At 42.5% G+C, this 18,642-nt stretch overlaps 1 protein-coding gene across 1 annotated transcript in view; it reads left to right on the top strand.

The window, feature by feature from the left end:
- The window catches only part of LOC126412343 (GRAM domain-containing protein 2A-like), a 669,092-nt gene that overhangs the window by 136,213 nt on the left and 514,237 nt on the right, over window positions 1–18,642 (top strand). The window lies entirely within an intron of this gene.

The raw sequence follows: 18,642 nt of genomic DNA, 5'->3' as shown, positions 1-18,642 counted from the left end.
TCGCTTTGGGTTCACTCGAAACGCCTGGACACTGCCCTTGTTGAGTGCCCTTCCTGGCACAAAGTAACAACGTGGATTCGTTATAACCGCGGTATTGACCGTCTAGGCATGGTTGAACTACAGACAACATGAGCCGTGTACCTCCTACCTGGTGGAATGACTGGAACTGATCGGCTGTCAGACCCAAAACCGTCTAATAAGCGCTGCTCATGCATAGTTGTTTATATCTTTGGGCAGGTTTAGTGACACCTCTGAACAGTCAAACGGACTGTGTCTGTGATACAATATCCACAGTTAACGTCTATCTTCAGGAGGTGTGGGAACCTGGTGACGCAAAACTTTTTTGATGTATGTAGATACAGAAGGTTTCTTAGGACACATACGGGCTACACAAGCCTTGGGTCACCATACTGTTAGCTGTGAAATCCGTAGAACTGTAAGTTTTCTTTAGCAGAATAACTAATCCAATTTACTCTTTGAGCAAGCCTCGCATCCGACTTTCGAAAGCAGCACTGTAGCCCATGTCCCGTACGAAGACTGCCGGGTGAAATGAACCAGTGCAAGCACATTTGTGTCAGACCTGCTCCAGCCTCTTTTTATTGTGCTACATTTATACCTGCATCTACATCAGTACTCCGCAAGCCACTTGACGGTGTGTGGCGGAGGGTACTTCTGGTACCACTAACTGATCCTCCGTTCCCTGCTGCATTCGCGAATGCCGCGGGGGAAGAAAGATTGTCGGTAAGCCGCGAGACGTTTGTGGGAGGAAGTTATGTGTTGTCCTATTCTTCCAGGAGAGTACTCTCTCGAAATTTCAATGGTAAATCTGTGTGTGATGCACAAAGCCCCTCTTGTATCGTCTGCGACTGTAGTTTGTTTAGTGTCCTCTTAACGCTCTCGTGCCGGCTAAACGAACGAGCGAGGTGGCGCTGTGGTTAGCACACAGGACTCGCTTTCGGGAGGACGACGGTTCAATCCCGCGTCCGGCCATCCTGATTTAGGTTTTACGTGATTTCCCTAAATCGCTCCAGGTAAATACCGGGATGGTTCCTTTCAAAGGGCACAGCCGACTTCCTTCCCAATCATTCCCTAATCCGATGAGACCTTTGACATCGCTGTCTCGTCTCCTCCACCAAAAGAACCCAACCCATCTAAACGATCCCGTGACGAAACGTACCGCTCGTCGTTCGATCTTCTCTCTCTCTCTCTCTCTCTCTCTCTCTCTCTCTCTCTCTCTCTCTCTCTCTCTCTCTCTCTCATATCAGTCCTAGTAGGTAGGGATCCCAGATAAAGGAACAATACTCAGTAATCGGTCGAACAAGCGCCTTATAAGCCTCTTCTTTCGTGGATGAGTTGCATTTCCTTTAGACTCTCCCTGCGAATCTCAGTCTGGCATGTGCTTTCCATACTTTCCCTATGTAGACGCAGAACGCTACATTTATTTACTGCCAGCCCATGCATCGTTCAGCAATCCTCCTTAGGTCCTTCCGCAAATCGTTATTGTCTTGTGGCGGTGCTGCTTTCTAATAGACAACTGCGAACAGCTTTAAAGAGCTTCCGATGCATTCTACTAGATAAATAAATAAATAAATTCCGTTTGGCACAAATACCTGGTGCAATTCTTTCAATTGGACGCCACCTCGGAAACTTGCGTGTCCTGAAAACCAACGGCACATGGTCTTCCCCGAACGGTCACCCATCCAAGTACTAACCGGGTCCAACGTTGCTTAACTTCGATGGTGGGGCTGTAAGCTGTATTACCAACGTGACAAGGACGTTGGCATTCTATGACATCATTTATGTACATTCTAAACACTGCGGTATTATCGCACTTTCTTGTGTTACTCCCGAAATACCTTTATTTCTGGCGATTTTGTTCCGTTAAGGGCGACGTGTTGAGTTCTACGTGCAGGCCAGTCTTGAATGCAGTGACAAATCTGGTCAAATACTCGGTAAGCTTATTTTTTTTTTACTAATCGTCAGTGCAGTCGAGGAACACGGCATGAACCTGAGCGTCTATGTCTGCAGCGCTGTGGATCTCATGGAGAAAGAGATCGAGCTGAGTTTCGCAGGATCTCTTTTTGCAAAATCCATGTTGATTTTTATAGAGGAGATCTTACTTTTCCAAAAACGTCACAATTCTTCAGCATAAAACATGTTCCATAATTCTACAACAGATTTACGTCAAGGATATAGGTCTGTAACTGAATGCATCTCTCTTGAGGCCCTTCTTGAAAAAGGGTACGACTTGCACTTTATTCCACTCGCTAGAACCTTTCTGTGCTCCAGCGATCTATGATAAACTGCTGCCAGAACGGGAGTTCTTTCGCATAATCTTTGTAGAATCTTATAAGTATCTCATCGGGTTCTCATGCCGTCTAACTACCAAGGGATTGTATTTGCTTTTCTATTCCGCTATCAGTTAATCTGCCATTTCGACGTTCGTACGATGATTGAAAGGAGGGTCTGTGTTAGCATCATCTGCGGTGAAACAACTTCGGAAGATCGAACTCAATCGCTGTTATCTTCCGGTTCGGCGCCAATATGATCACTGTATAAATGAACAGATGATTTCGAACTGCTTCCTGAATTTACGTAAGACGAAAACCTCTTGGGGTTTTATTCAGACCGGTTGACAAAATTTTACTTTGAAAGTCATTGAACGCTTGTCACATTGCTCTAGTTACGCTCATTGCGCTTCGTTCAGTTTTTGTTTTTCAGCTATGTTTTGACTTGTCTTGAATATGTGATGAAGCTCTCTTTGTGTACGCAGCAGTTATCTAACACGGCTATTAAACCGCAGTGGGCCTTTCCCATCCCTTAAGACTTTGCTCGTAACGTGCTTTCTAAGGCATATTGATTTTTTTCCGTTTGTACTCCACATCTGGTCAGGTGACTACAGGGTTATAAACACAAAATCAAATAGGGGTAATGCAGGAGTAGGTTTAATAATGAATAGGAAAATAGGAATGCGGGTAAGCTACTACAAACAGCATAGTGAACGCATTATTGTGGCCAAGATAGATACGAAGCCCACGCCTACTACAGTAGTACAAGTTTATATGCCAACTAGCTCTGCAGATGACGAAGAAATTGAAGAAATGTATGATGAAATAAAAGAAATTATTCAGATAGTGAATGGAGACGAAAATTTAATAGTCATGGGTGACTGGAATTCGAGTGTAGGAAAAGGGAGAGAAGGAAACATAGTCGGTGAATATGGATTGGGGGGAAGAAATGAAAGAGGAAACCGCCTGGTAGAATTTTGCACAGAGCACAACATAATCATAGCTAACACTTGGTTTAAGAATCATAAAAGAAGGTTGTATACATGGAAGAACCCTGGAGATACTAAAAGGTATCAGATAGATTATATAATGGTAAGACAGAGATTTAGGAACCAGGTTTTAAATTGTAAGACATTTCCAGGGGCAGATGTGGACTCTGACCACAATCTATTGGTTATGACCTGTAGATTAAAACTGAAGAAACTGCAAAAAGGTGGGAATTTAAGGAGATGGGACCTGGATAAACTAAAAGAACCAGAGGTTGTACAGAGATTCAGGGAGAGCATAAGGGAGCAATTGACAGGAATAGGGGAAATAAATACAGTAGAAGAAGAATGGGTAGCTTTGAGGGATGAAGTAGTGAAGGCAGCAGAGGATCAAGTAGGTAAAAAGACGAGGGCTAGTAGAAATCCTTGGGTAACAGAAGAAATATTGAATTTAATTGATGAAAGGAGAAAATATAAAAATGCAGTAAGTGAAACAGGCAAAAAGGAATACAAACGTCTCAAAAATGAGATCGACAGGAAGTGCAAAATGGCTAAGCAGGGATGGCTAGAGGACAAATGTAAGGATGTAGAGGCCTATCTCACTAGGGGTAAGATAGATAACGCCTACAGGAAAATTAAAGAGACCTTTGGAGATAAGAGAACGACTTGTATGAATATCAAGAGCTCAGATGGAAACCCAGTTCTAAGCAAAGAAGGGAAAGCAGAAAGGTGGAAGGAGTATATAGAGGGTCTATACAAGGGCGATGTACTTGAGGACAATATTGTGGAAATGGAAGAGGATGTAGATGAAGATGAAATGGGAGATACAATACTGCGTGAAGAGTTTGACAGAGCACTGAAAGACCTGAGTCGAAACAAGGCCCCCGGAGTAGACAATATTCCATTGGAACTACTGACGGCCGTGGGAGAGCCAGTCCTGACAAAACTCTAATCTGGTGAGCAAGATGTATGATACAGGCGAAATACCCTCAGACTTCAAGAAGAATATAATAATTCCAATCCCAAAGAAAGCAGGTGTTGACAGATGTGAAAATTATCGAACTATCAGCTTAATAAGTCACAGCTGCAAAATACTAACACGAATTCTTTACAGACGAATGGAAAAACTAGTAGAAGCCAACCTCGGGGAAGATCAGTTTGGATTCCGTAGAAACACTGGAACACGTGAGGCAATACTGACCTTACGACTTATCTTAGAAGAAAGATTAAGGAAAGGCAAACCTACGTTTCTAGCATTTGTAGACTTAGAGAAAGCTTTTGACAATGTTGACTGGAATACTCTCTTTCAAATTCTAAAGGTGGCAGGGGTAAAATACAGGGAGCGAAAGGCTATTTACAATTTGTACAGAAACCAGATGGCAGTTATAAGAGTCGAGGGACATGAAAGGGAAGCAGTGGTTGGGAAGGGAGTAAGACAGGGTTGTAGCCTCTACCCGATGTTGTTCAATCTGTATATTGAGCAAGCAGTAATGGAGACAAAAGAAAAATTCGGAGTAGGTATTAAAATTCATGGAGAAGAAATAAAAACTTTGAGGTTCGCCGATGACATTGTAATTCTGTCAGAGACAGCAAAGGACTTGGAAGAGCAGTTGAATGGAATGGACAGTGTCTTGAAAGGAGGATATAAGATGAACATCAACAAAAGCAAAACAAGGATAATGGAATGTAGTCAAATTAAGTCGGGTGATGCTGAGGGAATTAGATTAGGAAATGAGGCACTTAAAGTAGTAAAGGAGTTTTGCTATTTGGGGAGCAAAATAACTGATGATGGTCGAAGTAGAGAGGATATAAAATGTAGGCTGGCAATGGCAAGGAAAGCGTTTCTGAAGAAGAGAAATTTGTTAACATCCAGTATTGATTTAAGTGTCAGGAAGTCATTTCTGAAAGTATTCGTATGGAGTGTAGCCATGTATGGAAGTGAAACATGGACGATAAATAGTTTGGACAAGAAGAGAATAGAAGCTTTCGAAATGTGGTGCTACAGAAGAATGCTGAAGATTAGATGGGTAGATCACATAACTAATGAGGAAGTATTGAATACGATTGGGGAGAAGAGAAGTTTGTGGCACAACTTGACCAGAAGAAGGGATCGGTTGGTAGGACATGTTCTGAGGCATCAAGGGATCACCAATTTAGTATTGGAGGGCAGCGTGGAGGGTAAAAATCGTAGAGGGAGACCAAGAGATGAATACACTAAGCAGATTCAGAAGGATGTAGGTTGCAGTAGGTACTGGGAGATGAAAAAGCTTGCACAGGATAGAGTAGCATGGAGAGCTGCATCAAACCAGTCTCAGGACTGAAGACCACGACAACAACAACTCCACATCTTCGTCCTCAGCATTCAATAGATGATGATGATGATGATGATGATGATGATTACTCAGATTCTCTGCAGTTTGTAGCCTGTTACTCTTGCTAACCAAAAGTATTTTCGTAACTTTCTTAATATTCCTAGTAATACCCGTAACCATGGATGCTATCAGAGCCTCATGGTCACTGACATGCTCTCTACATTAACTGATTCGAGAAGTTCAGGCCTGTTTGTTGTTAGGAGATCTAAGATGTTATTTTCACGAATTGTTGCTGAACTATCTGCTTGAAGTAACTTTCGGAAAAAATAATAATGGCAACAGAATCCCTGTGTCCGACACTAGTTTTGATGTAATGGCTATCCCAGTCTATATCTGGCAAGCTGAAGTTACCCCCTATTACAATGGTATTATCGGGAAAGCTATTCACGAAATTCTGCAAGTTCTCCCTGAACCGCTCTGCCGCTACAGCTCCTGACGCAGGCGGTCTGTAAAAGCATCCGATTACCATTTTTGACCGACCTTTGATACTTAACTTCACCCAGATTATGTCACATTCGGAATCCGTAATAGCCTCGCTGGGTATCATCGAATTCTATTCTGCTAGAAACACGCCAGCATTGGCGATTTAACCTATCCGTACAGCAAATATTCAAATCTAAATTTGGGATTTCGTCGTGAGAGAGAGAGAAATTTCACCAACTTCTCTCACTGCTGATACAATGTCGACGACGGCATAAAAGCGTATACCAATACATTAGATTAGTTTCTACCAACACGAAATAGATTATACTTTCGTCTCCTGGTAATAGCAATGTATTCTGCAGAAATTATAAAAACTAAAGGTAAAAATCATCGAGGCTCTTGTTATGGAAGTAGTGTCCACAAATGTCTTGTAAGATAGAATCAATTAATTATGTTTATGATACGTGCCAAACCCATTAACAGTATTCTCCATCATGTTTGCAACTGACTCATTCCCAGGTGAAGCAAGTGTTGGTGTACAGTTTGAAACTTGATCTCACGACTCGACGTCACTGGCGCATAACTTCCAAATTTAACTTTATTAAGTGATCACTAGCACACAAAAGGTATCGTAAAGGCACATGAAGTAAGGATAGTTTGTGTTCACAAAGAGGAAAGTTTAATATTTTTAAGTCCACCACAAATTGCCCATTCGTATTGCAACATCCAATCTAGTCGAAGACTAATGGTGTGGTATCGTATTCTGCTTTCGTTTTGAGTGAGTTAGCAATTGGTGCATATCGTATAGTGTTGCCATTACACACAAATGGTTCAAATGGCTCTGAGCACTATGGGACTTCACTGCTGTGGTCATCAGTCCCCTAGAACTTAGAACTAGTTAAACCTAACTAACCTAAGGACATCACACACATCCATGCCCGAGGCAGAATTCGAAACGTGCAACCGTAGCGGTCGCGCGGTTCCAGAGTGTAGTGCCTAGAACCAAAAATGGTTCAAAGGGCTCTGAGCACTATGGGACGCAACTTCTCAGGTCATCAGTCCCCTAGAACTTAGAACTAGTTAAACCTAACTACCCTAAGGACATCACACACATCCATGCCCGAGGCAGGATTCGAACCTGCGACCGTAGCAGCCGCGCGGTTGCGGACTGAGCGCCTAGAACCGCTAGACCACCGCAGCCGGCTGCCTAGAACCGCTCGGCCACATTACACACACCTCAAATCTATTCTTTCCATAACCTAAAGTGAAATTCATGTCTACTTGTGTCTGGCAGAAAGCGACAGCATGGGTTTTATGATTATAATGTATGGCGTGTTTTATTTCTTGGTATCTTTATTGTTTTACAGCAGAAAATGTTAACTTCAATGAACAGGAAACAGTGTGGAGAAAACTCTAGTTGTCCTGCTAGGATTTGCCTTACGTTATTTCTTGTGAACTATCGTCTTCCCGAGTAGAGAAAAATGACCATGTGTTTGCTCCAGCAGCCGTGCTGTATGTAACGGCACCTCGGCGTGACACTTCAGGTCGATAGCAACCAGTCGTACTCACGCAAGCCGCGTAGAATGACCTCGTGCTACAAGATTTAATCTTTTACCTTGAACATTCGTAGTAATTATTCCTTGCAATTGCGTTGTGGTGTAAATTTTTCAATTAAATTTGCCTATTCCTTGACCTGTGCGGTGTTTAGACAACACTTACCTTATCTCTTCTGTACAGTGCCGTTAAAAAATAGCAATGTTTGTTGTTCTCGCTGTGCTGCATGCTTGCGTAATTGCTTGCTAGTTAGTGTACGACCTCCATCTATATAAAGCTCAGGCTTACGAGCGAGCATGTGCCTGACGGATTTATGAGCTCTTGGTTTTATTTCTGTCGTGAAGAGACTCTCCAGAGAGGCAACGCACTTCCCATTCACGAATCGCAGCTGAGATTGCGCGCGTAGTTTCCAAATATATAACAGCTCTCCTAAAAAAGATCATGTAGTTAACATCAAACGGGATCAGTCTTTCAAGTATCGTACAAATGTTCGCGAAACAGCCAATTCAGTGTCACCGTGCAAGCGATCTGAAAATGAGATCACTCTTTTGTGAAAGAAATTTGTCCTACTGAGATCCTCTTTCGCGAATGTCACTCATTTATTGATTCATCATTCAGTTCAGTAACTGGATCTCATTTGTTGTTTGCAATCGGGCCTGGTCTCGCACGGGTAGCATTAAATATCTACGAAGAAGATGAATTGCTTGAAGTAGCGTGTTTTGTTTGTGGATGACTGCGTAGTTATGAATAAAATGAAGATCATTAATTTGATACAACTTATACTGTGAATGCAGCGTATGCCTGGAAGTTGTCTCGAGACGTTAATGTTGTGTGATCCATACTGTATTGGCGCTTGGAGTGACATCTCATGGCAGTGGTGGTTGCTCATCTTAGTAATATGTTTACGACCAACGTAAATATTGTATGAGAATCGATTCTGTGTGTGTGTGTGTGTGTGTGTGTGTGTGTGTGTGTGTGTGTGTGTGTTTGTTTGTGTGTGTGTGGTCCAGTACGTATCTGCGGCTGCCTGAGGTGGCATAGACAAAAGAAAAGTGTTGCAGCACTCTTCTTGTGAAGCTTAGCACGCACTGTGGTACACTTTTGAGACTCACTGCTGCATTTCTTTGCAGTGGGCTCTTTATGGCAGACGTTTTAGTTGTGCCACGCAAAGAATCGTGACCACGTCCTGGTTTGATTCAAAGAAAACTGAAAGCTGAGTCATCTGCTGCGCTGCTGCAAAAATTTCTTTATATAAACGAAGTAAAGCTGCATCCCACGCAGAAATAGATTTTCGGAAAACATTTACTTTACGAATAAAAAGCTGAAAATCACAGATTTTGGCTTCACGTGTTTTTTTCGTTATGCAGTTGCTCTGAAACAATTACAATCAATTGGATGTCACTTAGGCTACTTGCAAGTCGCAAACCAATTACGAAACCGGGGAAACAGGAGGTGTAGTGTAACGTCGACTCAGACATAGGTTTCGTTTCTGGCGAATCTCCAGAGGCGAGTGCCAGATAGAAAAGCAGAATGGAAAATGTGACCCACCCGTGATTCGACACCGCTGCCTTTTGCTTACCAGTCACACTCTCTACTACTAGACCATCGTACCAGACACAAATGGAGTCACGCTTGGTGCACTCTCTGGTAACTGCTGCTCTCTCGAGTTATGGCGGCATTTCGCTAGGTGACAATGGCATCGTTTTCACAACTTAACTTCAGTTAATCATAATTCAGACAATTTGTACGAAACACACATAAGCTATACACATGTTCTAGTAAATTGCTGTATTTATGAACGAAAACTGGATCAAAACCCCTACAGCATTTTCTGAGATCAGTCTGCATATACAGATGGATACGAAATGGCGACTTCAGTTTATTGTATGGAGAGAAGATACGTAAATAGTATGTTGTGGAGAAAATGATGGCCGGCCGTTGTGGACGAGCGGTTCTGGGTACTTCAGTCCGGAACCGCGCTGCTGCTCGGTCGCAGGTTCGAATCCTGCCTCGGGCATGGATGTGTGTGATGTCCTTAGGTTAGTTAGGTTTAAGTAGTTCTAAGTCTAGGGGACTGATGATCTCAGATGTTAAGTCCCATAGTGCTCAGAGCCATTTGAACCATTTTGAGACAATGATAAAACCTGCGAAATTCCAAACCTGGGTGGTTTCTGTCATACAACAATTTCGACCACAGCTTACTCTTAAAAGTTCATGTTCTTACAGTTCCAACTAATTTAGAAATACAGAATATTTTATAGATAGTTGAAGACATCGAAATAAGATTTCCTACATGCAGCGATCTGAACGGTGCGCGTACTTTCCTGTACGGTTAACACAGGGATAATTTCATATAACAGAATGTCGAGGAAACCAACTGTTTTTATGAACAATATTAATAGCTCTTCTGCCCTAAACTGCCGGGAAAATATAATACACGACATGCAGAAGCGTCACATCCAATGGCACCTAAATAATATGTTGTATGACGAGACTCAGACTGATGTCAGGAGCCTCACATTAAGAAAATTTGCCGACAACTTTTGCAAAAGTTTCAGTACTGCCGCTAACATTCGTTCCCCATTGTGCACCTCTTCTCAGTACGTCTGTAATACTTCCCATAGAAACTATGTCATTCCATTTTTTTCTTTAAAAACGCATTAGAGTCGACAACCTTGTTTTGGTATCCTGTACCATTTATGAAGAACCAATAAACCCTCCACCTGGATTCTTTAAGGACTCGAGCTCCCCCGTGCAAAACAGCTTCAGACGTGCGGTTCTTTACAAATGAGATATGTTTTAAATATTTTATGCTAAGAACGTACCTTTATCACTGAAGATGCAAACCCATAAGTATGTGGGTTATTCACCCATAGAGTAATGAAAAACTCAGAACCAAAACTGTTGCGATAAGCTAGTTTTTTACGCATCTCTGTGTTTAAGAAGACATATCACCTGAACTGTGTGTCGTATAGTGATATAATTTTGCTCGCACACTCAGTGGTACATGTGGATACCGTCTGCAAAATGCTTGCGAACAGAGTTAGTAGTACAGAAGCAGTAAATTAAAATGTCATATCTAATGCTGAAATGTTACTGCATGAATAACTATGATGTAGTAAACGATTAACTTTTTTCCTTTCTTTAATCTGAGTGATGGGGGGAGGTGGGAGGACGCCAGCGAGAAAAAGAGTATCGAAAAAGGTTTTGTGTGCTTAGTTATTTGAAATTGGAGAACTGCTCTCATTCTCAAACACTGGATGAACATACTATGGGATTACATCTATTAATGAGTAGATTATGACGTCATTGTAAATTGTTTAATTCGGTCGAGGTGACAGTAGGGATCACTCTGAAGGGACAACACAATAAAAGCTTGCTCTGCACTCAAAGGCAGATATGTGATATATCGTGTACCGCGCTAACCACGAGGATGGGAGCTACAGTTGTAATACCAGTGCGTTGGGAACACTGTGTGGCGTTTCACGTTTAGCACCCTGTAGTTCTGTAACAACAGTAGCTCCATTAAAAGTGCCGGGGGTTGGAATTAGTCACAGCGAAGCTGTTCGTTGTCCACCAATAGCCCAATGGCACCCGATGTTTCTTGACTATTTTGTTGTTTCTAATGTTCCTTCAACACTGAAGCCTACGGGCAAACTCAGACAAGAAAGAAATTGTGTGTTTATGTACCAAATCTACTTTGCAATTAAAAGTAAAAGGAATCTTGTGTGACGAAAAATGCAGGCAGCCAGTCCACAAGATAGAATCACAGCTAAAGTGAGTATTGTGACAGACAATTCTGAAATTCCAAGTAAGTTTAATAATCATTTTGTTAATGTAACAGCAGAAACGGGTTGAAATAGTCTAGTTAAAGGAACAAGAGATTACACTGAAGACGTCATTTCAAAATAATGTAAGCAAGTAGAAGCATCAATTGAAATTCAATCAGTTAACTGTTTAATTGACGATTTTGCTCTCAAACGCCATTTATTTCCAATAGATACTCTAGAAGCAAACAGAATGCTGATGCAGTGTTGCTCTGTCATCTGTTGACTACTCACATTTGTTAATGCCTATCTTTGTAACTGCAGTGTTTTTCTCTAGATTGCACGTATACACTAATACAAGTACAGTGGGGCTGTACGGATATGAAATGGAAAGATCACATAGGCTCTCCCATGAGGGTCGCAGATAAAACGTAAGATTAACTACTGCGCGCTCAGATATTTAAAAATCATTCTTCCCGCGCTCCATGCATGAGTGGAATTGGAAATGGCCCTAAGAACTGGTACAGCAGTTTTCAGACTTTGAAAGTAGATGTACACTGATCAACCGAAACATTAAGGCGACAGCTCGCCGCGACTCGGGATGCCGCCTGGTGGCGTCGCGGGCGCGCGACGCGCTAACAGAACTGTGAGAGCGGCGAAGACTCGGACGGGGGATCACCCTAGAGAACACATGTGCTGCATATGCAGAAATCCATTGATCATATAAGCGACTGTGACAAAGGGCAGATTATCGTTAAACTGAGCCTGTAAACGAGTATCTCGAAAGCGGCGAAGCTGGTCGAATGTTCACGTGCTACTGCCGTGGGTATCTACGGAAGGAAGGTAGGACAAACTACCTCTAGGCCTTAAATGGTTGGACGTTCACGACTCTTCACAGAACGTGAGGTTCGGAGGCTTGCGTGTTGTGTAAAGTGCAATAGATGGTGATCTGTGCCATCTCTGCCGAAAGAACACAATGCTGGCGCACACACAAGTGTTTCGGAGCACACAGTTCATCGTACATTGTTAAACTCTCCAGCAGACCACCCCTACGTGTTCAGATGTTGCTCCAACGAAATTGTCAATTACCATTGCAGTTGGCACGGGACCATAGGGATTCGAACGCCGATAATGGAAATGTGTCGGCTCTTTGGGTAAATCACATTTTTGCTAGGTTACGTTCATGGTCGTCTACATAAACGACGTCATCCATGTGGACCGCGGCTCGAAACGTGCAGCGCACCACGGACGCAGGCTCATGGAAGCAATATTATGCTACGGGAGACATTCTCCTGCGCTTGCATGGTACCTGTAGTAGTAATCGAACGTGCTGCCAGCTGCCAACCTCTTGAATCCCTTCGTCCTTGATATCTTCGCCGACGGCAATGAGTCAGCAGTGTAATTGCCCGTGTTTCGGAGCCAGAACCGTGCTACCGTGATTTGAGGACCATTATGGTGAACTCACGCTGATGTCTCGGCGACCAAATTCGCCTGATGCAAATTCTATGGAACCCATATGGGTAGCTATCGGGCGCCATCACCGCGTACGCAAATAAGCAGCCTGTTATTTACGGGGATTATATGACCCGTGCGTAGACATATAATGCCACATACCTGCACAAACCCACCAACAAACAGTTGGAGACCTGATACGCAGAATCAGTGATATATTTCGTTCCAAAGACGGAGAAACAAGCTATTAAGCAGGTGGTCATAATGTTTTGGCTCATCAGCCTAGATGTACACATTAAGAATTCAACAGCAGGGATGGAATGGTAATCCATTTTCTTTAAGGGAAGAAGACTGAAATAGTCACCACTGACTAAACAGTACAAGAGGGCAACATGAATAAATGTGCCAGGCTGGGTTGTTCATTGTCACCACTATTATTTAATCCGTATACGTGTGAGCAGTGAGAAATAAATAACGTCGACATGAGATTTATTTTGATTGGGTAGAAAATCGGGATGATACGGTTGGCTGAGTACATAGCAGCAGTCGCCATTGGTGAACTGGAATTGAATCGGGTGCTTCATGAAATCGTACATGTGTTAGCTGATGGCTAGAATGTGCACACGAACAAAAAGGAAACTGAGGTAATTGTGTGCAAATCAAATAGACGTGCTGGATGGCTAGATATTAAGCTTGGACAAGAAATTCTTGAATATGAAAATGAATTTAGCTATCACGGAAGTATGGAAAATAAGGAAGGTACAAGGAAAACATAATACTGAGGAGTGCACAAGACTAAAAAGCTCCTATAAAAAGAGTGAGTTTGAGGCCAGAAAAGGAGTCTGCAGAACAGCTTTGTGCGGGCATAGGACATGAACAGTAGCAGTAACATAAATGCTTTTAAATAAGCACCAAGGAGACTTGTGAAGAATATTGTTCGGGTGAGGAATAAAAATATCCTATGAGTCAATCAGAAATAAAATTCATTCGTTTATTCACAAATCGAGGTTTGTAAATACCATTAGGAACAAGTCAAGTTATATATTAAGAGGGCGAAACAGACAACAAATTTTGACTAGTGCGAATCCATACGCTGATAACTGTGAGAATTATATCTAAATGTTGTATACGTATAAAAATAGATGTATGTGTTAATATACATACGTGTGTATGTTCCACATCTCCTAAACCACTGGATCGATTTCAACCAAAATTTCATATCTATACCACTTACTATCTGGAAAATAGTAATGTGGGGGCAAGTATAATATCTAGGCTGCTCTGCATCACTAATATGTCGCACGGGCGGTGTCAGAAGGCGTTGCAGGAGTTAAACATACGTATGGAATGGGCATGGCTGAGTGAGTGTATAAGGGAGGGAGGAGGCGATGCATAGTGAGAGGGGGAGCATGAGATGGACAGAGCAAGGGGAAAAAGAGGAGACGGCTAGAGGTGAGACTAGATGGACAGAGAGAGGGGGGGAGGGTATTGACAGACAGACGGAGGGAGGAGGTAGTGGTCAAATAGAGGTGGTAGGATGAGATATACAGAGAGAGGGGAGCAGGAAGTGGGCAGACAGAGAGGGGGGATGGGAGGGAAGGAGACTGACCAAGAGAGGGCAGAGAAGGAGATGGACAGAGAAAGTGGGAAGGACGACATGGACATAGGATGGCGATGGAGCAGTTGGACAGAGAGAGGGGGAGGAGATGTACAGAGAGAGGGAGAGATGGACAGTGGGAGGGGGGAGGAGGAGAAGATTGGAGAAAGGGGAAGAGGACAGGCACAGAGAGAGCAGGAGATGGAGGAAGAGGAGTTGCACTGAGATAGGTTGGAGGAGATGCACATCGAAAGGGGAAGGGGGTGATGGCCAGACAGAGGAGGGCGTGGGGATGGGAAGAGGTGGGAGTATATGGACAGAGAGAGAGGGGGAGGAGGAGATGGACATATATGTAGGGAGAAGGAAGAGATGAACAAAGAGATGGGGAAAGGAGAAGATCGGAAGAGAGAGACAGGGAGGTAGGATGAGGAGGAGGAGGAGATAGGTGTTGTGTCATCGCCAAACACCACACTTGCTAGGTGGTAGCCTTTCAATCGGCCACGGTCCGTTAGTATTTGTCGGACCCGCGTGTCGCCACTGTCAGTGATTGCAGACCGAGCGCCGCCACACGGCAGGTCTAGAGAGACGTTCTAGCACTCGCCCCAGTTGTACAGCCGACGTTCATAGCAATGGTTCACTGACAAATTACGCTCTCATTTGCCGAGACGATAGTTGGCATAGCCTTCAGCTACGTCATTTGCTACGACCTAGCAAGGCGCCGTATTCAATTGATATTTATTATGTGAAGCATGTACCGTCAAGAGCGATGTACACCAATTATGGATTAAAGTATTCCAGCAACAATGTACCTTATTGGCTATATTAATTACATTTAACTGTTCCAGACCTCAGGCCAGTCTGCGTGTAATTAAACGAGTGCATTTCGGCCTCCTCTAGCAACACGGTGTTGGCTCTTCTGCCAACACATCAATAGGTAGAATAGATGCGCTGTACACTTACATCAGCAGAGCCACGGTCTAAAGTTAGTTTGACGTGGGTATGGGATCATCAAGGTCGGATCATGCATCAAATGGAAAAACGTCGCCTGGTTGGATGAATCAAGTTTCTTGATGTACCAGGTCGATGGCTGTGTCCACATACACCGTCATCGAGGTGAACGGCTGCTGAAAACAAACACAAACAGAGCGCCACGGATGTAGGCCGGTGGGTGCAGTATTGTGCTGTGCTGTGGATGTCACTCACGAGATCCTCCATGGGACCTGAGATAGGAGTAGAAAGCACTATGACATCTGTGAACAGTACTGCGGTAAAGCTGTGTTCTTTGGTGATGATGGCACCTTGCAGTAGAATTACTGCTAGTTTTGAAAGTCGGGATTGTGCTACAGAGGTTTTAGCGACATTATAGTGAAATCACGTTGATCTCTTGGCTTGATGTCTTGGCCACCAAATATCCCTGATCTGAACCCGTTGGAACACATCTGCGACGCTATCGGGCGCCACCTCAGAGCCCATAAACCATCTGACCATAAGTTATGGAGATTAAGTGACCTGCGGAAAGAAATCTGGTGCCACATATCTACGGAAACCTAGCAACGACTTATCGAACACGTGCCACACAGAATGTCTGTTGTAATGCTTTCTAAAGATGGACCAAACGGCTGTTCACCATATAGTCATTAAGGTTTCGCGGACAACACGCTGCAAAGCATTTACTTTACACGGACCACAATCAGCTCACAATATACAAGCAAAGTCAAGAATTGTTTAATACAAATATTTTAAATATGCGGAATTTGTATGATTCAGCCAAATACTCCGATAAATTATACAAATGGTTAATGAGGTATTCTTTTACGTAGTTTTGAATATTTTACTGTCAATATGATTAATAAAGAACGTAGCTAATGGAAGAGAATACAACACGGAAAGAACTGTTGGTAGAAACAGTGACTGAAGACATGGAGGAAAGAACGAATTGTAGACAGAGTTCGTTACGAGTATACAAGATAGAATGTTGATAACGTGAAGTGAAATACAGCATCTGTGCAGAGAACGAAGAAAACTGGCAAGCAATAGGAGTGGAAATCTGCGTCATGTAATTGATGACCAAAATAATAATGGAAGAACGACTGAAATCCTTCACTGATATTAACAAAACTATAAAAGTTCTCCTAAACAAAAGTTCGGAAATTGTAAATGGCATTTTGAAGAATTAACCTAACTTAAAAAGTAATTTTATAAATTATTTACTTAATATGTCAAAAACACACAGAACTTTTCCGACAGAGAATAAAATTTTTGCTGTCAAACTTTTTTTTATAAAGGAGGTGATTATAATTATTTAAGTAATTCTCTTCCAGTTTCCTTACCGGCTTTTTCCTTCCAACATATTCGAGAAAGTAATATGCTATTTTAGTAGAGGCAGTTTACTAAATACATCAAAATTTGTGTTCCACAAGTTTTTCTCGATTGCAAATGTCATTTATACTTCTATTCTGTGTGATCCGCCTTAGGAATTTGTGTTAATCACGAAGCTCTTTGGGAAAAACTTAACTTTCGTGGAATTAATGATTTTGCATACTTCTCATCATATTTTAGGAGAAGAATACAAAAATTAGTGCTGAATAACTTAAACATTGATGGAAAAAAATAAAATTTTGGACGCTAGGGAGTAGTCAAAAATGCCAATGGGGTTTAATGATCCACTCTTATTTCTCCATTTACGTATGTGAATGATCCGACATATAATGTCCTTCAAAGAGACCCGGTCCTTGCTCGCAGCGAGACAAGTGTTGTAGCTAACACTGTTTCAAACACCAATCGCTGCAATTGTTTGTAACGTTCTGCAAAGGATGTTAAGCTGGTCCCTGGAAATGGTCTCGTTCTGGATTTCGAAATGTCTCTGTATATTCTTTTTTGTAAAACAAATAATATAACAGCCAACACTTGCTGCATCACATGCACAACAGGCAGTAAATAAGAAGTAATGTTCCAAAAATATTGGCGTTTATGTTGATAAAAACTTGTACTGAAAGAAACATGTTAATGAGCTTCTCAAATAGTTAGTTCGGCGACGTTTGATCTTACAATTATTACTAGTTTTGGAAATAAGTAAATGCTTATCATAAAATATTTTATACAGTTTAACTCACTAGTGTGGTATGGCACAACTACTGCTGTTTCTCGTCGGTGTAGAATTTTCTCATGCTACGTGAGAGAAGGATTCGACCCATACGTCACATAAAGGCCTTAGAAGGACACGCTGTTATTGTTACTACTGCTTGCACAGCGAACGGTATAGAAGATAACACATCAAGTAAAATAGAAGTGGCGTTTGTACAGTATGTCCGTGAAGTTTCGAAGCCCCAGGTCAAAATAATATACATTATCTAATCAAAAGTATCAGGATTTGTGGACAGCTGTATGGGGTGTATCTAAGCTCCACCTTCGTGACACTTGAACTCTCCTGGAGACACTTTCAGTTATGTGTGTGACTGTCTGTGGAGGACTGTCAACCTATTGTATGTACGTAAGAGCCGATACCAGAAAAGGTGGTTAGGTTGTGGCGAATCGTCCCAAATGTATTCCATTGGGTTCAGGTCGGTACACTGGGTAGGCCAGTTAATTTCATTGTCGACGAATGCTACTTTATAACAGGATGCACCGTTATGATGATAGAATCGTCGTCTCCGAATTCTTCTTCTACTGTACGCCGTACACTATGTCTTAAAATGTGCTCATATCCTTCCAGTTTTAGTGCTTTTTAAATGCGATAAGGTGACCACACTAAAACCAAGAAAAACACCTCCATGCTAGCTGCTGTGTAGTTCACTGTTAGTATTACACACGACGACTGGCAACATTCTCCAGGCATCTACCAAACCCACACCTTTCCATCGCATCGCCACTGATTGTAACACGAGTCATTATTCGAAATCACTCTTTCCAGTAATCCACAGTCCATTGGCTCGTTACACCACCTCAAGCGCCGCTTAACACCGACTACACAGGTACGGATGGTATATGAGGAGCTACTCGACCATTGTACCACATTGTTTTTAACGCTGTGCACGAAGTAATTATGCTGGAGGGACCGCTGATAACACTTTAGAACTCAGCTCATTTCACCCGTGCCAGCACATGAGATCTGCCTGGTGAAGGTTTAGTCACGGTTGCTCCTCCGTGCTTACACTGACAGTCACATCACCATCCATCGACGTGGGTAGCTTTAGAAGGATTTCT

Source organism: Schistocerca serialis, chromosome 7 (assembly GCF_023864345.2).
Source record: "Schistocerca serialis cubense isolate TAMUIC-IGC-003099 chromosome 7, iqSchSeri2.2, whole genome shotgun sequence".
Classification (NCBI taxonomy): domain Eukaryota; kingdom Metazoa; phylum Arthropoda; class Insecta; order Orthoptera; family Acrididae; genus Schistocerca; species Schistocerca serialis.
The sequence above is the reverse complement of the archived record's forward strand: the minus strand, read 5'-3'. Positions and strand labels throughout refer to the sequence as shown.